The sequence below is a fragment of the Serinus canaria genome, chromosome 10 (assembly GCF_022539315.1).
Source record: "Serinus canaria isolate serCan28SL12 chromosome 10, serCan2020, whole genome shotgun sequence".
NCBI classification, from domain to species: domain Eukaryota; kingdom Metazoa; phylum Chordata; class Aves; order Passeriformes; family Fringillidae; genus Serinus; species Serinus canaria.
Genome location: NC_066324.1, coordinates 1,317,524 through 1,336,398, shown reverse-complemented (window position 1 = coordinate 1,336,398; position 18,875 = coordinate 1,317,524).

The following is an 18,875-nucleotide window of genomic DNA, read 5'->3' as shown; positions in this document are numbered from 1 at the left end:
GAATTTCTCCAGGAGCTTCCCCTGCTGTGACTCCAGAGCTCAGGGGGGGACAAAGGGAGAGTTTTCCAGCCCCTCAGAATTCCATGAGCTCCAGAGGCTTCTCCCGGCTGGATCCGTGGGAAGCAGCTCTCCCGGAGCGCCGCTAGATGGGGCAGGAAAACCGCGGGAATGGCGCCGCTTCCCGAGCCTGCCCCTGCCCTGGGACAGGGAATGGCTCCTGGGAATATCCCTGCTCCCATCCCTCCTCCCGCCTCCTGCTGCAGGGCGGTCGGGACTGGGATTGGGATTGGGATTGGGATAGGGATAGGGATAAACTCCGGGAATGGCGCTGCTTCCCAAGCCTTTCCCAGCGGGAATCAGGCTCTGCCCTGGGACAGGGAATGACTCCTTGGGAAATCCCAGCCTGGGCAGCTTCCCTGCTCCCAAACCTCTTCCTGCCCCCCTGGAGGGATTGGGATTGGGATGGGGATAACCACTGGGGATGATGGAAAACTGAGGGAAGGATTTATCTGTGGGATTTAATGAGGTCATTAATGGTTAACGAGGAGCCATCTCTGGGATTTGGGTTCCATTATCCCGGTGGGAATATTCCTGTGGAAAACTGGGATACACGAGGAACTGACGCTCGTGGAGATGGCTTGGATACAGGTAAAGGCTGGAAACACTGGGAATTCTGGATCAGCTCCCTTGGATTTTATAATTTTATTTTTTGTAATTTTATTTTACTTTTATTTTTTGTTTTTATCCTTATTTTTAATTAATTTCAATTTTTTTATTTTTAAATTTTTTCTTCTTATTTTAATTATTTTTAAAATTTTAATTTTATTTTTATTTTTATTCTTATTTTTGCCAGTTTTAATTTTTTATTTAATTTTTATTTTCCAACTTTTTCTTCTTATTTTGACTATTTTAATTTTAATTCCGATTTTATTTCCATTTTTTCTTTCCTTTGTTTTGTTTTCCTCCCAAGCCCCGGCAGACGGGGCCGGCTGGAGGGGAAATCCTGGATTTGCAGCTCCAAGATCTCCAGGTTTTCCCAGGCAGATCCTGGTCCCAATCCCTTTGATTCCCGGGAAATATCCCTTTATCCCAACCTCCTTTATCAGGACAAAGTGGGCAGCAAAATCCAAGCGTTGATCCCAAAAATCCATCCCTGGAGCGCTGGAATTGCAAGGAGCGCTTTCTCCAGGAGGTGTCAGTGTGGCACCGGGATTCCCATCCCTGTTTTCCAGCAAACCATGGAAAAGCCTCCTTGGATCCGCTGCCAATCCCAGCTCGTTCCCAGCTCGCGGCATTCCATGGATATGTAGCATGGGTTTGATCCCATCCCTTGGGAAGGGATCGCTGCTCTCGGGAGTCAGTCCCGGTCTGGCCCTTCCCACCTCCGTGTCCCAAACTCCCATCCAACCCCATCCCAGCATTCCAGCTGGGAATGCTCTTTCCCTCATCCTGGAAAAAAACAAGCAGGAAAAAGGAGTTCCCTGGAAAGGGGCTTGGGATAAGGGATGGAGGGACAGGACACTGGGAATGGAAAAGGGGATTTAGATGGAATACTGGGAAGGGATTGTCCCCTGGGAGGGGCTGGGGTGGAATTCCCAGAGAAGCTGTGGCTGCCTCTGGATCCCTGGAATGTTCCAGGCCGGAATGGATGGGGATTGGAGCACCCTGGGATGGTGGGAGGTTCCCTGCCCATGGAATGGGGTGGGATTTAATCCCTCCCCACCCACAGCATTCCATGCCATTCCCATCCATGGATCTGTCCCCAGTGTCCTTAAAATGCCTTCAAGTGTCCCAGGGAATGATTTCCACATTCTGGCCAAACCACCTTGGAATTCCTTGCCTGGAATTCCGCTCTTTTCCTAAAATCCCACCCCAAGCCTTCATTCCCAGTAGGATTTCTTTAAAATCCCACCCCAAGCCTTCATTCCCGGCAGGATTTCTCCTTGGTGCCAGTCAATGTTCCCATCCCGGCTTTTCCCGCATTCCCCGACTGTTCCAGGCAGTGGGAGCTGGGAGCGCCTGCCGGAGCCATCCCGGTGTGAATTCCCAGAAATAATCCTAATGGGAAGCGACGCTGTCGGCTCCCATCCGTCAGCCCTGGCAGAGCCAATTGGCTCCGTCCCTCGGGATTATGGAAAGGACGGAGAAAATGGGAATATCCTCAGCTGTTGGGAGCTGCCAAGTGGCTGCTCCATGGGAACGGAGCACCGGGATGCGGCCGGAGCCGGGAAACTCCCGGTGCCACTGGCAGCTCCGAGGGCTCGCTGGAATCCCGAATTTTCCACCCGGGATTCCTTCCTGCTTCTTGTGTTCCCAGCCACTTCCATTGGGTTTTCCAGCCTTTTGAGCTCGGGAATGCCAATTTTAACTCCTAAACTTTTGGCTCCTGATTTTGGCTCCTAAACCTTGGGCTCGGAATTTTTCCTCCCAAATCTGGGCTCCAAATTTTTCCTTCCAGAGCTTGGGCTCTGAAATTTTTGCTCCCAACTTTTATTCCCAAACCTTTGGCTCCTATGTTTTGTTCTTAGATCTGGGATCCCAATCTTTTATCCTAAACCCTGGGCTCCCAGTTTTCCTTCCTAATCCTTGAACTTTCCTTCCTAAATCCAGGATCCTGATTTTTGTTCCCGAATCCTGGGGTCCTGATTTTTATTCCCAAATCTTCAATCCCATCCAATCCCTTCCCCTATCCCAGCTTGTTCCAATTCCCATCCAACCTGACCTTGGGCACTTCCAAGGATTCACCCACAGCTTCTCTGGGAAGCCTGTCCTGATTTTTCCAAGGTTTCCCTCCAGTGGATATCCTGGATGAGGATCCTCCTGCCTGGCCGTGACCCCGGAGCATCCCCATCCCTCTCCAGCTCTGTTTCCCTGGGATCCGATTAATCCATGGGATATTTCATGGATTGCTCATCCCTGCCTTAGGAGTGTTTTCCTAACCCTTCCCATTCATCCAGCTGCTTTTTTTTCCATGCTGGAAAAAACCTCCCCTTCCTCTGTGCTCCAACAGACAGAACAGCTTCTCTGGAAAAGCAGGAAAGTTTTCCCTGATCCCTCTTGAATCCCGGGATTCCAGCAGGTAACGAGTTCAGTAGGGCAGGAGGGGCCGGCCCGGGGTCACAGCAAACAAAGCCTGGCTTGAATTCCTCCCGGGAAATTCCTTGATCCACACCTGATTAAAGCCTCATCCCGTGGAACCAGACCGTTCCTTTGGATCTGGATCCAGAGGGGATGGAGCTGGAGCCCTGCCCACCCCACACAGCTCGTAAATTCCTTGGGATGTGCCGCAGCTTTGGGGACTTTTCCCTCCTCTGCTCCCTCTGCTCGTCCCACCTGGATCCCGAGACTTACCTGGGATGCACCTGGAATCTTTCCAGGTGGAATCTGGGGGGAAAACCCCCTCTGATCATTCCCGGATGGGAACAAAGCGACTCCGAGACCTTGGATTTCCAACCGGCTCCTTTGGCAGCGTGTCCAGGAGGGAAAAATATCCCTGCTTTTCAAGTGGAGCCAGGGCCAATGTAAATATTTATGGAATATTTTATTACAATCCCAATTTACTCCTTGATTGGAAACATTTCCTAATAACCCTCTGGAAAATCCAATTAAAGTGCAATTTAAGGGTTTTGCTTTGGGGTTTTTTGGAACCGCTGCTTTGCCAGGAATGCTGATCCATAGGTCGGGTGGAAAGGTTGGAATGTCAGCGGGGTGGGATGGCCATGGAAGAGCCTGGATTTAAAAATAGGGGGAAATCCGGGTTTTCCTTGGGAAATCCTGGTTTTCCTTGGGAATGGGACAGCTCAGCCCTTCCAGGTACAAATCCCTGGAGCTTCTTGTCCCTTTTATCTTGGTTTGGGGCACATCCCAAGGATCCCATCGGCTCCGGTGGGATCAGGGATGTGGAAGGACTTGGAAACCCCCGCAGTGTGAGTCTGGGAGGCTTTGGGATCTTTGTCCTGATGGGAATCCCGAAGGATAACGATTCCAAAGTGATCCTTGAGGTTTGGGATGCCCAGCCAGGGCACGGAGCTGCTGCTCCAAGAACTGTGGGATTTATCCTTGGAATTGTCCAGTTCCTGGCTGAATTCCCAACTTCATGTAGCCAGCCCAGAACTTGTTCCCTGGTATCTCCCTCCTGTCAAACCTTCCTCTGCTTCCCCCCTTTTCCCTCTGGATCCCACATTCCCGATTTTCCCATCCCAACAAGAGGATGTTCCATCCGCTGAGGATGCCAGGAATGTTTAGGAAGTTTTATTTTTATTGTACAGGACAAAAAAAATTCCTCCTCAGGAATTCCTTGGAGACCCAAGACTTCAAGCAGGAGGCACGGGCTCCTTTTTAAATGGAAAATCAGGGAATGCTGGAATTCTAACGAGCTGGGAAAGGCAATTATCTCCCTGGAAAACATTGGATTCGTTAGGATGAACATAAAGGCAAACTTGGGGAAGATAACTGGATCTTTTAAATCTCCATGTTCTTGATCCCTGCTCGTCTCATAAATATGGATTTTTATATAATCCCTAAAAAAAAACCAGGCTCCCGTTAAGGAGCACAAGGAGTGAGATAAATGCTGGAATTTTTGACATGGAATCAAACAAAAAAGGAACAAAAGGGAAGAGATTTGGGTCCAGAGGCTCCTCCTGCCGCCTCCTGGCTGTTCCTGGTGCTGGAGGGGATGGATCCATCCCATGCTGGATGAGCATTGGGAATCATCTGGGTGCTGAGGTCAGGGATTTCCATCTCCCATCCCATCCCATCCCATCCCTGTCCTGCGCCCTCTGGGAATGCTGAACCTGCTGATCTCCACTGGCAAAAGGCTTTTCCCAAAAATCCTGGGGTGATGTCCTGCTCTGTGTGCCCCTGGTGGGCACTGGGAGCTTCTTTCCATGGAGAAATTATCCATGGCTGCACAATGCTGGGAATGCCTTCTGATCCTTGTCCTGCCGTGGGGAACGTTTCCACATTTTTGTGCTTCTGTTCCCAGAATCCCAAACCGAATTTGGGCTGGGAGGGATCCCTGGGCAGGGACACCTCCCACTACCCCAGGGTGCTCCAGCCTGGCTTTGGGCTCTTCCAGGGATCCAGGGGCAGCCACAGCTGCTCTGGGAATTCCATCCCAGTCCCTCCCCACTCTCCCAGCCAGGAATTCCTAATTCCCAATCTCCCATCCATCCCTGCCCTCTCAGTGGGAGCCATTCCCTGTGTCCCATCTCTCCATCCCTGTCCCCAGTCCCTCTCCAGCTCTCCTGGAGCCCCTTCAGGCCCTGAGCTCTCCCTGGATGGTTCCCTTCTCCAGGTGAACATTCCCACATTTCCCAGTTTGGCTCCAGAGGGGATCCAGCCCCGGAGCAGCTCCGTGGCCTCCTCTGGAATTGCTCCAGCAGCTCCAGGTCCCGCTGGGGCTGGGATCCAGGGCTGGAGCAGCTCTGCAGGTGGGGCCTCACCTGAGGGGACAGATGCCACGGATTTTCCGATGCCAAGGATTCCTCTGGGATCACTGGAATTGCCCCGGTGCTTCCATGGAGCTGGATGTGACCCACAGGAGTGAGGAGCAGAGAGGGGATGGAGCTCCAGGCACGGAAACCCCCGGAAAGGCGAGACCACGAACTCCTCCAGCCCTTCCCAGGATTGGTGCCGTTGGAAACGGAGGCAAGTCAGGCTTAATAATTAATCCAGGCTTATTTAAACCCACGGCTCCTCTCAGTGCAGCAATGATCCATCAGACACGTCCTCCTCGTGTATCCAGGGTCATTTTTAGTGGATACTTCAGGAGGAAAACGCTGGTTATTCCCTGTTTAATTAAACCTGTCATTACTCTCCGGATCCTGGGTCAATCCTTGGGAAAATCCAGGGCCTTTCCCTCCCTCCCAATGATTAAACCATCGATCAAGAGCGGCTGTTTAATCTCTCTCCCCATAAACAGCCACTCTTGGCAGGCCCAGCCAGATGGGCAGATAATTTCCAGCATAACTTGGAATCCATTGGAGTTTCTGGAAGCCTGGCTGGGAAGAGGCCTGGACCATCCCAGGGATGCCCGTGCAATCACACGGCCAATTTGCGGGAGTAATTACCTCGGCTCCGTGAGCGCTCCCGGTAATTGGCGCCCCAGATGGCGTCGGGATGCATGGATGGCCACTTGTGCACGGAGAGCCACGCCACGGGAATTGCGCGGGCACATCCGGCGTGGATCCCGAATATCCCGGGGATCCCGCGCGCGCGTCTCCCTGGAGCAGGAAGCGCCGCGGTCAAGGTGGGTGCTTGAGGCGTTTCCACAGGGCATGGAATGTCCTCGGTTGGAAGGGACCCGCAAGGATCATCCAAGTACAGCCCCGAGAATTTTGGGAAGCGCCCTGGAGAGAGGGAGGAGCCTGCAGGGCATCCGTAAGTAGCCAGGATCCGGCTGTGAGCTGGGGAATGCCATGGGCAGCTGGAAGCAGGAGGGCGTTGGAGCGGTGCTGCCAGCTGTGATTCCCACAGGATAAATCTGCCTTTTCCAAGGCTGTCCTGCAGTGAGTCCATGTGCCATTCCAGAGGTGTATCCACGTTCCATCCCATTCGTTCATCCATCAGTGAATCCATGTGCCATCCTATCGGCGCATCCATGTTCTATCAATCCATGCCTGTGCCATCCCATCAATTCATCCAGGTTCTATCCCATCGATCCATCCTTGTGCCATCCAATCCATGCATCCGTGTTCTATCCCCTCAGTGATCCCTGTGCCATCCCATCCTTTTATCCACATGCTATCCCGTTATTTTATCCCTGTTCCACCCCATCTATGCATCCGTGTTCCATCCCATCATTTTGTCTTTCTGCCATCCCATTATTTTATCCCTGTGCCATCCCATCCATGCTTCCACATTCCATCCCATCCTTTTATCCCTGCGCCATCCCATCATTTTATCCATGTGCCATCCTATCCATGCATCCACGTTCCATCCCATCATTTCATCCCTGTTCCACCCCATCAATGCGTCCATGTTCCATCCCATTATTTTATCCCTCTACCATTCTATCCATGCATCCATGTTCTATCCCCTCAGTAATCCCTGTGCCATCCCATCATTTTATCCCTCTGCCATCCCATCCATGTATCCCTGTGTCATCCCATCCTTTTATCCATGTTCCATCCCATTATTTTATCCCTCTGCCATCCCATCCATGTATCCCTGTGTCATCCCATCCTTTTATCCATGTTCCATCCCATCATTTTATCCCTGTGCCATCCCATCCATGCATCCCTGTGCCATCCCATCCTTTTATCCATTTGCCATCTCATCCATGCATCCACGTTCCATCCCATTATTTTATCCCTGTGTCATCCCATCCTTTTATCCATGTTCCATCCCATCATTTTATCCCTGTGCCATCCCATCCATGCATCCACGTTCCATCCCATCATTTATCCCTGTGCCATCCCTGCATCCCCGTGCCACCCCGCCCGTGGCTCAGCATTCCCAAGCCTCCATCTCCCGCTCTCCGCCAATCCCTGCCGTGGCCGCCGGAGGCTGAGCCCTTCCCGGGAGGAGCCTCCGTGCGGAGCGGCCCCATCCCCATCCCCATCCATCCCCATCCATCCCCATCCATCCCCATCCCTCCCCATCCATCCCCATCCATCCATCCCCATCCATCCATCCCCATCCATCCATCCCCATCCATCCATCCCCATCCATCCATCCCCTTCCATCCATCCCATCCCATCCATCCCATCCCATCCCTCCATCCATCCATCCACCCATCCATCCCCATCCCCATCCATCCCCATCCCCATCCCGAGCCGTTATCCCTTTTTATTGCGGAGCGGCGGCTCCGGAGCTCGGGCAGAAGATAAATTCCAGGGAGCGCGGGCGGGGCGCGGCCGGCGGCTCAGCGCTAACATTTACCCTGCGCCGGGGCCGATATCCCGCTGATCCCACTCAATCTGCTCCCTGTGCAAACGCCGGGCCGCCTCCCCCCGGATCAATCCCTCCTCCAAAGGTTACGTGAAGGTGGCCGGATTCTTCTAAGCTGTTTGCAGAGCCTCCGTTTGCTCTGCTAACACAGCCTGGAACTGCTTCCAAGGATTCTGTTTGCCTTGGATTAGGGCTGTTTGCCCAAACACCTTCCCGAATCCAATCGAGGCCAGGCTTTCCAAACATTTGGGCACATCTGTCAATCAATAGCAGCAATCGGGTTCCTGATCCAAACAGCAAACTCGGCCAAATCCAATATTTATCCAAACTTTTACTGACTCGGGCTGGTTTTAAACAATCCAAAGCCGCGGAGCAGCCGTTGGTGCCGAAAGGTCCTGGATAATGTGTAACTCCGGGCAAACAGAGCCCGATCCCGGCAAGGAGCGGAGCGAAACTAAACACTGGAATTATTGTCCCACTTTTATTGCGGATAATTTGCTTAAACGTCCAGCGATTATCTGCTAATAAGGCCGGGGTTAATTAGGCGGGGCCTAAGAGGGCTTTGGCTGAGCCTGGCTCAAGGGCAGGGTGCAATTCCCGGACTTTGGCCCTCGGGATGGGAGCGTGTTTGGGCAGGTGACTTGGGGGTGTTATCGGGGTGGAAAACACCTGAGTCCAGAAAAATAGGGGAAAAAAATTCCTGGGAGGACTCCAGGCAGAGCTGGATTGGGGCTTGAAACAAAGAGGAACGGCAGATGCCAAATGTTTTTCAGGAGACGCTGCCAGGCGGGAATGGCCGGCCGGGAATGGGCCCAAGGAGCCGTTGGAAAGCTGGGAGATGCTTTTCCTCTGCACCCAAAGGAGCAGGAGAGGCCAGGAATGACACCCAAACACGGGCAGGGCCTGGATCCAGCCCGTGGGTGGGAGCCGAGGAGGAAAAGGGATGGAAATGTCTTCCCAAAGTCATGGGATCACGGGATGGTCTGGGTTGGAAGGGCAGGGACACCTTTCCCTATCCCAGGCTGCTCCAAGCCCTGTCCAGCCTGGCCTTGGACACTTCCAGGGGATCCAGGGGCAGCCACAGCTGCTCTGGGAATTCCATCCCAGCCCCTTCCCACCCTCCCAGCCAGGAATTCCTTCCCAATATCCCATCTAAATATCTCCTTTTTCCATTTGAAACCAGTCCATGTTGGAATTCACTCCCTCTCTTTTTTGGAATTCCCTTTTAGGCACTGGGGGATTAAAAAAGGAGGAAGAGCGTTCATCTTCAATTCCTGGTGTATGGAAGGAGAAAAGTGGGACAGAGAACGATCCACACAATTTTCCCTTTGGATACCCAAACATATCCCCGTGACAAGCGACACTCCTCATTGCTGAAGCCTTTTCCAGGTGAGACGCTCCAGCTCCCCAGTTTTCCCAGGAAAAGGAGCTTCACTGGGCTCTGGCCTGGAGCAAAGGAGCACCTAAAAGATGCAGGGAGCGATGTTTTCCCTGAAAAACGGCGTTTGGAATTCAGGAGGAACAACGGATGAGGCGCGTTGCGCTTTGTTCCTGGCAGAGGGGATAAATATTGGATAAGGGCACTTAGGGAACAATTTGGGAAGGAAAACAGAGGGAGAATGAAGGAGAGGCTCCTGCAGGCAGCAGCTTTTGGTGGAATCTGGTTATTTATGGAATGGCAGAGAGCAAATGGGAAAATTCCAGCTTCCTTCTAAGCTGGAGAGGGATTGGGATGAGGGATGGAGGGAGAGGACACAGGGAATGGCTCCCACTGCCGGAGGGCAGGGATGGGTGGGATATTGGGAAGGAATTCCTAGCTGGGAGGGTGGGAAGAGGCTGGGCTGGAATTCCCAGAGCAGCTGTGACTGCCCCTGGATCCCTGGAAGTGTCCAAGGCCAGGTTGGATCACCCTGGGATAGTGGGAGGTGTCCTTCCTTCCTTCCTTCCTTCCTTCCTTCCTTCCTTCCTTCCTTCCTTCCTTCCTTCCTTCCGTCCTTCCTTCCTTCCTCCTTCCTGCCTTTCCTTCCTTCCTTCCTTCTTCCTTCCTTCCTTCCTTCCTTCCTTCCTTCCTTCCTTCCTTCCTTCCTTCCTTCCTTCCTTCCTTCCTTCCTTCCATCCTTCCATCCTTCCATCCTTCCATCCTTCCATCCATCCATCCATCCATGACAGTGCTGGGAAGCACCAGGAGCTTTGGAATGGGGCCCATCCCGCACAAAACCCTTGGAATGCCGCCCAAGGTGACAGGCAGCAGCGGCGCCATTCCTAAGTATTTACGGAGCACACAATTCCATAACCTTGGGATGTCTGGAGGAGCCCGGAGTGGCATGGCCGGCACTGCCTGCCCCTCTCCCACGGGATTTTCCCGCCGGCATTCCGGCATTATCCCGCGGCGGGAAGGGCTGGGCTGGGGGCTGTCATCACGCGCCGCTGTCTCCGCGTTGTCCCGATGCTCCTCAGATCCCGCTGGGAACGCCCGGCTCCGTGGGAGCCGTGTTGGGAGCAGAGTCAATATTGGCTGAGCAAACACCGCCGGGAAAGAGCCGCTGTTTGCAGAGCCGCGGGATTCGGAGCCTCGGCTGCCGCTTGGAAATGGGAATAATCCGAGGAATCCGGGGCTTTTCCAAGGTGCGGAGTGGTTCTTATGGAGGGGACAGCGGGCGGCTCCCAGGGAGGTTCCCGGTGGATCCGCTCGGGGTTGGAATGGGAGGCGGCTGCACCGTGGGGTTCCTGACCTTGAATCCATAAAAAAAAAAAAGTGGGAATGCACCAGAGCCAAGTGCTGAAGCAGGAGGTGGCGTGGGGTTATCCATGGAAAAGCAGCTTCTGGAGGAGCCGGAGTGTCCCGGCATTGCCGGAGTTGTGCTGGAGCGTTGTTCTTCCAGTGATGGATCCCTGGAATGTCCAGGTTGGATGGGACTTGGAGCAGCCTGGGATACTGGGAGGTGTCCCTGCCCATGGAATGGGATGAGATTTAAGGTCCCTTCCCACCCAAGCCATTCCAGGATTCTCCATGTCCAAGGAAACTCTTCTGCCGTGCACGGGAGCACCTGTTCCCATCGGATTCCATTGGCATCCCCCCTGGATATCGGGAATGCCGTGAGCAGCCACCAAACTGGGGCAGAAATCCCAAATTAAAATCCACTTTTAACCATAAATTTCCATAAGTATTCCAAGATGGAACTTTCCTTCTTCTGTCCTGAGGTTTCCCTTCAGTTTAAAAAGCAGGAAGAGGAAAATAGGAATCCAGGAAAAGAAAAAAAATAAACAGGAAAAGATCAAAAGGAATACAAGGAGACCTTGAGGAGAAGGGATTTGCCTGTTTGTTTTCCTGTTTTTTCCGGGAGGAAAGGGAAGGAAAAGGGTTCAAATGACAGGAAAAAAAGGGATCAAACTGAAGGAAAAAATGGATGAAACGAAAGGAAATGCTGGAATTTCCTTGGAAGGTGCCGGGGAAGTGCTGTGGGAGCAGCAGGAATGTGATCCCAATCCCTGCCAGGAATCAGCATCCCATGTTCCTGGGATGCTGATTCCCGGATTCCCAAGCCTGGATTTTTAACCCCGCGGAGGCTGGGGCTCTGCCCTTTCCCAGCCTTATTCCCAGAACTTCCCGCTTCCCACCCATCCCCTTGTGCAACGTTCCCTCAGAACCCATCAGCTCCTGGCATCTCCTGCACGTTTCATTCCCTTTGGATGAAGGAAATGGAAAAACTGACCGGCAATTCCATGCATCCAGGGCCGGCCTTTGGAGCGGGAGTTTATGGAAAGCTCCCGCGCCAACCTCTCCTCGTTTTTCCTGCTGCGCTGGCACCGGGAAGGACAAATGTTTATGTTCCAGGCTTTTCCGATTGTTTCCATGTTGAGCTGCTTTCCAAGGAACTCTTCATGTGGTTCCAAGGATTTGCCATTAATTTTCGCTTCCAATTGGATCCAGCTTTCCTCCAAGATTTTAAAGTTGGGGAGGGTTTGTTTCGGGAATGTGGCGCTGGATTGGCACCACTCAGAGGGTGGGAATGTCACATTCGTGTTTGATTTAAAGGATAATTAGGCTTGGAATTGTGTTCCCAACCCCTGGAAGTGGTCTAGGCCGGCTTGGAGCAACCTGGATTAGTGGAACGTGTCCCTCAGAGGGTGGAATGGGATGAGCCTTAAGGTCCTTCCCCAAAAGAATTCCATGATTAAAACATTGATCCTCCTTTGGAGAAATAAATTCAGTGGGAAAATCCAGCTGAGTGTCCCTCCAGCGTCTCCAAATCCTGGGAAATGCTCCATGGGATGCTCAGGCTCCTCCATCCCATCCCAGGATTTGCCTTTCCCTCCTCTCCGCCTCTTTTGGGAAAGCAGGAAGAAGGGAAGCAGCTCCCTGATCCCTGACTTCCACATTTAATAAAAGGAATAAAAGATCAGAAACCTGGGAAAAATCCTTAATAATTCACCAGCCTGGAGCCGTTTCATTCCTTTGAATTTGCAAATGTTCCGGCAGCTCCTGACGGATCACCTTTGGGATCGGATCACCTTCCCTCCCCCGGGATCCGGTCCCAGAACCCTGGGAATGCTGCCTGGATCCACCTGCCCTGGTTACGTTCATCAGGGATGTGCCTGGGAGGGGCCACATCCTGGGAAAAGGCAGCGGATTTGACCCGGAACTGCTGGAAAATCATTCCAGGGCTTTTCCCACCGCCTGATGGAATCCAGGGATGATAGGGCATCCGTTCCTTCCGGGCGAACAGGAGCTCTGATCCAGGATTTGATCCCACCCCACCTCTCCCATCCCTCAGTGAATTTGGGTCAGGAGCGGGGCAGCACCAGAGCTCGGCTCCTTTTCCTCGGGCTGTTCCCATTCCCGGTTTCAGGAGCTGGGCGTGGATCCCAGCTCCCAAGGTTGTCTTTCCCAGCTAATTCCAAGGCCGGGCAGGTGCCGGAGCTTTGGGATGCGGGAGCTTTGGGCAGGGGTAATTATCCTTGGATTTTAAGCCGATGGTGGCGGCTCTGGAGCGGTGTTTGTTGGATTTCCCCAGGCCCGGAGTTTGCTCAGCGGCTCCCAAAGTCAACACGGGCCTGACCAAACAGCCCCCGTTCCTCCCCTGGCCCTTTTCCCAAAGATCCGCTCCCAGGAACGGCCGCGGGGAGCTGGGAATGCGCTGTCCGGGTGGCGCCAAGGAATTCGGGATGATCCCGAGCCAAGGAGGCCGGGATGGAGGTGTGGCCCTGCTCAGGGATGTCCCCGCGGAGGGGACACGGCCCTGGTGCTCCTGGGAGCATCCCGAGCCAGGCACAGACCCTGCAGTGGCTCCTGGAAAACCACAGGATTTCCTGGAAGGGAGCAGGGATGCTGGACCAGCCCGTGGGATGTCCCTGCAGGTCCCTGTGGCTCCAGAAGGAAGCTCAGGCTCCCAAATTCCCGAGGCCAGCCCCTGCGGTTTGCCGAGGTGGGAAGGGGCTGGCAGGAGCCCAGAATTCCTGTGGGATCCCAAGACTGGAAAAGCTCCTGGCTCCTGTGGGGAGGCTCCCCCTGCTCCTCCCACTGCCCGGGATCCCAGGATGCGGCTCCAGCCCTGACCTGCATCCCATGGAGTGGCCACTCAAATTCCAAAGGAAAAGCTGCTCCTCCTGCTCCAGCCTGGCCTTGGACATTCCAGGGATCCAGAGGCAGCCACAGCTTCTCTGGGAATTCCATCCCTTCCCAGGGAACAATTCCTTGCCGATATCCATCCCTCCCTGCCCTCTGGCAGTGGGAAGCCATTCCCTGTGTCCTGTCCCCCCCACCCCTCATCCCAAGCCCCTTTCCAGCTCTCCTGGAAGGTTCTGGAAGTGGCTCTGATCTCCCCGGAGCTTCTCTCAGCAGGAACTCACCTTCCAATGGTCAACCACAAACCCCGAAAAAATTCCATAAAAAAAAAAAACAGGAAGTAACCAACCAACCCCTCCGGCACTCCGGGAACATCAATTCCCCGGGATTGGCAGGGAATGAAAGCATTCCCTGCTCCCTGCCAGCGCCGGAGCGAAATCCCAGCCCCGCTCCTGCCATGCATGGCTGATGAGCCAAGAGCCCCGAGGAGCCGCAGCTTTCCCTCCTTCCCACTCTTCTGGAGCCGCATTCCCGCTTTTCCGTGTTCCCTGGCACATCCATGAATATATATTGACCTTATTAGAGCGGCGGCTGCCAGCAGCGCCCAGGCCTCGTTTGCACAAATTAAAGCTGTCAGCGGGTAATTCATGGAGCAGCGGGAACCGGGAATTGGGAACTGGGAACCGGGAACCAGGAACCGGGGCGGCGCTCCCGGGGAACGGCAGGGCTGGGGGCATCCCACCCCACCTCTCCCATCCCTCAGTGAATTTGGGTCAGGAGCGGGGCAGCACCAGAGCTCGGCTCCTTTTCCTCGGGCTGTTCCCATTCCCGTTCAGGGAGCTGGGGGTGGATCCCAGCTCCCAAGGTTGTCTTTCCCAGCTAATCCAAGGCCGGCAGGTGACGGAGCTTTGGGATGCGGGCGTTGGGCAGGGGTTACTTATCCTTGGATTTTAAGCCGATGGGTGGCGGCTCTGGAGCGGTGTTTGTTGGATTCCCAGGCCCGGAGTTTGCTCAGCGGCTCCAAAGTTCAACACGGGCCTGACCAAACAGCCCCCGTTCCTCCCCTGGCCCTTTTCCCAAAGATCCGCTCCCAGGAACGGCCGCGGGGAGCTGGGAATGCGCTGTCCGGGTGGCGCCAAGGAATTCGGGATGATCCCGAGCCAAGGAGGCCGGGATGGAGGTGTGGCCCTGCTCAGGGATGTCCCCACGGAGGGGACATGGCCCTGGTGCTCCTGGGAGCATCCCGAGCCAGGCACAGACCCTGCAGTGGCTCCTGGAAAACCACAGGATTTCCTGGAAGGGAGCAGGGATGCTGGACCAGCCCGTGGGATGTCCCTGCAGGTCCCTGTGGCTCCAGAAGGAAGCTCAGGCTCCCAAATTCCCGAGGCCAGCCCCTGCGGTTTGCCGAGGTGGGAAGGGGCTGGCAGGAGCCCAGAATTCCTGTGGGATCCCAAGACTGGAAAAGCTCCTGGCTCCTGTGGGGGGGCTCCCCTTGCTCCTCCCACTGCCCGGGATCCCAGGATGCAGCTCCAGCCTGACCTGCATCCCATGGAGTGGCCACTCAAATTCCAAGGAAAAGCTGCTCCTCCTGCTCCAGCCTGGCCTTGGACATTCCAGGATCCAGAGGCAGCCACAGCTTCTCTGGGAATTCCATCCCTTCCCAGGGGACAATTCCTTGCCGATATCCATCCCTCCTGCCCTCTGGCAGTGGGAAGCCATTCCCTGTGTCCTGTCCCCCCACCCCTCATCCCAAGCCCTTTCCAGCTCTCCTGGAAGGTTCTGGAAGTGGCTCTGATCTCCCGGAGCTTCTCTCAGCAGGAACTCACCTTCCAATGGTCAACCACAAACCCCGAAAAAATTCCATAAAAAAAAAAACCAGGAGACAACCAACAACCCCTCCGGCACTCCGGGAACATCAATTCCCCGGATTGCAGGGAATGAAAGCATTCCCTGCTCCCTGCCAGCGCCGGAGCGAAATCCCAGCCCCGCTCCTGCCATGCATGGCTGATGAGCCAAGAGCCCCGAGGAGCCGCAGCTTTCCCTCCTTCCCACTCTTCTGGAGCCGCATTCCCGCTTTTCCGTGTTCCCTGGCACATCCATGAATATATATTGACCTTATTAGAGCGGCAGCTGCCAGCAGCGCCCAGGCCTCGTTTGCACAAATTAAAGCTGTCAGCGGGTAATTCATGGAGCAGCGGGAACCGGGAATTGGGAACTGGGAACCGGGAACCAGGAACCGGGGCGGCGCTCCCGGGGAACGGCGGGGCTGGGGGCAGGCAGGGAAAGGGGATGGATTGTGGGGTGAAATGGGATGGGAACGGCCTGGATTGGGGAGCAGGCAGGGAAAGGGGATGGATTGTGGGGTGAAACGGGATGGGAACGGCCTGGATTGGGGAGCAGGAAGGGAAAGGGGATGGATTGTGGGATAAACCATCCCATTTAGGATGGGATGGTCGTGCTCAGGTGGGATTGGGCATTTTTTAGTGATTTCTTGCTCAGGATGGTTTTCTCTCTTTCCCTTCCTTCCTTTTCCTGCCTCCCTTTCCTCTTTCCTTTCCGTTCTTTGCCATTTCCTTTCCTTATGCCTTTCCGTTTCCTGTTCCTTTCCTTTCCTTTCACCTTTCCCTTTCCTGGCGCGTTTCCCTTTCCCTTTCCCTTTCCCTTTCCCTTTCCCTTTTCCTTTCCTTCTCTTTCCCCTCCCCATATTTCCCCCTCGGGACACTTCCAGGGATGGCACATCCATGATTTCCTTGGAAAAGCTGTGCCAGGGCCTCCCCACCCTCCCTGGAAGGAGCTTGCTCCTCCCTGCAGTGCGGAAAACGACACAAAATCCAAACCTTCATCTCCCAAATCCACCCAATCCCAGCGGATCCCAATCCCTCCCGGCTGGAGCCGCACTGATCCCCGGAGCCACGGCCGGAGCAGCAGCTCCAGGGTTGGATTTGTGCCCTGGGATTTGAGCCGGGGCTAAATTTGTCCCGTTGACACTCGGGAGCAGCGACAGGCACAGGAGAGGGAAGAGCCTCCCTTTTCCAGTGCCAGAAGGATCGGCTGGAAAAAACTTTCCCTCTGGATTAGCACCCTGAGGCGCCTGGAGCTGTCACTGCCAACGTCTGGGATCTACAGATCGACCTCTGCCGGCTGCTGGACTGGGAAAAAAAGGGGGAAAAGCCGTTTTTTAGGGATGGCAGCAGGAGACAATGCACCGATCCAGCCTGGAACACGCCAGGAATTCCCTTTATAAACACCCAACACCGTGGCTGTCCCGAAAGCTGGAATTGCAACTCTCCCAGCAGCCTGGGGGTTATTTATAGCAGGAATAAGAGTTGGTGTTTTCCTTCTCCAGGAAACTTGGGAAGGGGACAGATGACCTCAGTGTGAAGCAATGGGATTTTGTGGATTTCTGCGGGAATCTGGAGCGGGATTAGCGCCTCTCCCCCGTTCCTGGGCAGCTGCTGGAGCAGGGAAGGAACCCCAGGAAGCAAAGAGCTCCAAAATTCCCAAATTCCCTGCCAGCCCTGGGTCCGGAGCCAGCTGCCAAACTCCTCTTATTCCAGGCTTGAGGAGCGGGATAATGGGAACAGGAGGGGTGGGAATGGGATGGGAACACCCCCTGGGTGCCTTTCCCTTGGAAAGGGATCTGATGTTTATGGGATCAGCTCTTCCTGCTCAGTGGCAGAGATCCCTGCTTTTCCCAGAGATATTGACACAGGAATGGGTTTGGATCCAGCCCTTGCCGTGGATTTCCAGGTTCTCACCCGGAATTCCCTCTGGGAATTCATTCCTTGAGGGAAAACCAGGATGTGACATGGAAATAAAGACAGGAATTGCTGCTGGGGGAATGGTTGGAGCTGGTGACCATAAAGGGCTTTTCCAACCTAAAGCACTCCGGGATTCCAGGATTTTTCCTGCTCCTATCCCAGGGATATGAGGACAGGGATAAGTTCAGATCTGCCTCCATCCATCCCGCATCCTCCAGCATTCCATCCTCTCCAGGTGTTCCCAAATTCCCCTCCAGCATCCCAGTCACGGAGCTGTGAATCATTCCCGTTGGAATTGGTGCAGAGTTGGAAGGGTTTTCCCTCTGGATTTTCCCCTCTGGATTTTACCTCAGGATTTCTTCCTCGAGAGTTCCTCCTCAGGATTTTTCCTCAGGGATTTTTCCTCAGGATTTTTTTTTTCCTCAGGTTTTTTTCCCCTCATGATTTTTCCTTGAGATTTCTTCTTCGGGATTTCTTCCTCAGGATTTTTTCCTTGGGGTTTCTTCCTCAGGATTTTTTCCTTGAGATTTCTTCTTCGGGATTTCTTCCTCGGGATTTCTTTGTCGGGATTTTTTCCTCGGGATTTTTCCTCTGGGATTTTTCCTCGGGGTTTTCCTCGGGCTCTCAGCAGCAGCAGCAGCAGGATGTGCCGGACAAGGCTGATTCCCTGAGCTCCGCTGCTCCCTCCCTCTCCCATGCAAGGCGGAATTCCAGGAGCGCTCCTCTCCGGGATTTTCAGCCCGGAAGGACCCTTTGCTCCCGTTTTTCCAGCTGCTGCCATTTGGAGTGCCCGGGCTGTTGCAGTTCCGTGGATGACGCCTCTGGAGCGGAGCTCCTTCAGAAAATCCAGCAGAGCCATCTGTGATTTTCCGCTCTTGGGTGGATAATTGGATTGGAGAGCAGGGTGGGAGCGGGGCTGGAATTTTTCCGTGCCTGGAAGCACCGAGGCACTCACAGGCAGGCTCCAGGAGGATTCCAGGCAGGAACGGGGCCATTCCCAACTGGGAAGGGAGCACTTTGTTCCTCTGGGATTCTCAGGGCCGCTCTCACATTGTCGCTGTTGGGAAGGAACCTCATTTTTCCTCCTCCGCTTGATCCTGGGTTTTAAAATTCCAAGAGCTGCGGAATATCCTGGTTTTCCTTTGGCTCTGGAAGGATCCCTCGGGATAGCCCAGAATCCCAAGGATTGATTAAACATGGGATAGTGGCGGCATTTCTGATGAAAAGTGGGATTTTCCATCCCGGGGAAGGGAAGGATCCAGGGGGACCTTGGAGCAGCTTCCAAGGGGTTCCAGGAGAGCTGGAGGAGGACAGGACACAGGGAATGGTTCAGATTGGAAAAGGGGGGATTCGGCTGGGATTTTGGGGAAGGAATTCCTGGCTGGGATGGAATTCCCAGAGGATCTGTGGCTGTCCCTGGATCCCTGGAATATTCCGGGATGGACGGGACTGGTGCCCCTCACATTCCCCTCCTGGGGCACCCGGCAGAGCCAGAGGTTGAGTTTTCCACGGCTGCACCTTCCCAAGAACATTCCCCTAGCATTATCCCGGGGTGTGCCAACAAATCCAGGAGAATCCCTGCATTTCCACACTTTTCCTGCCCCTCTGGGGACGGCCGTGGCCGTGGATTCACGGGTGGGCTGCGAGCGGGGCCA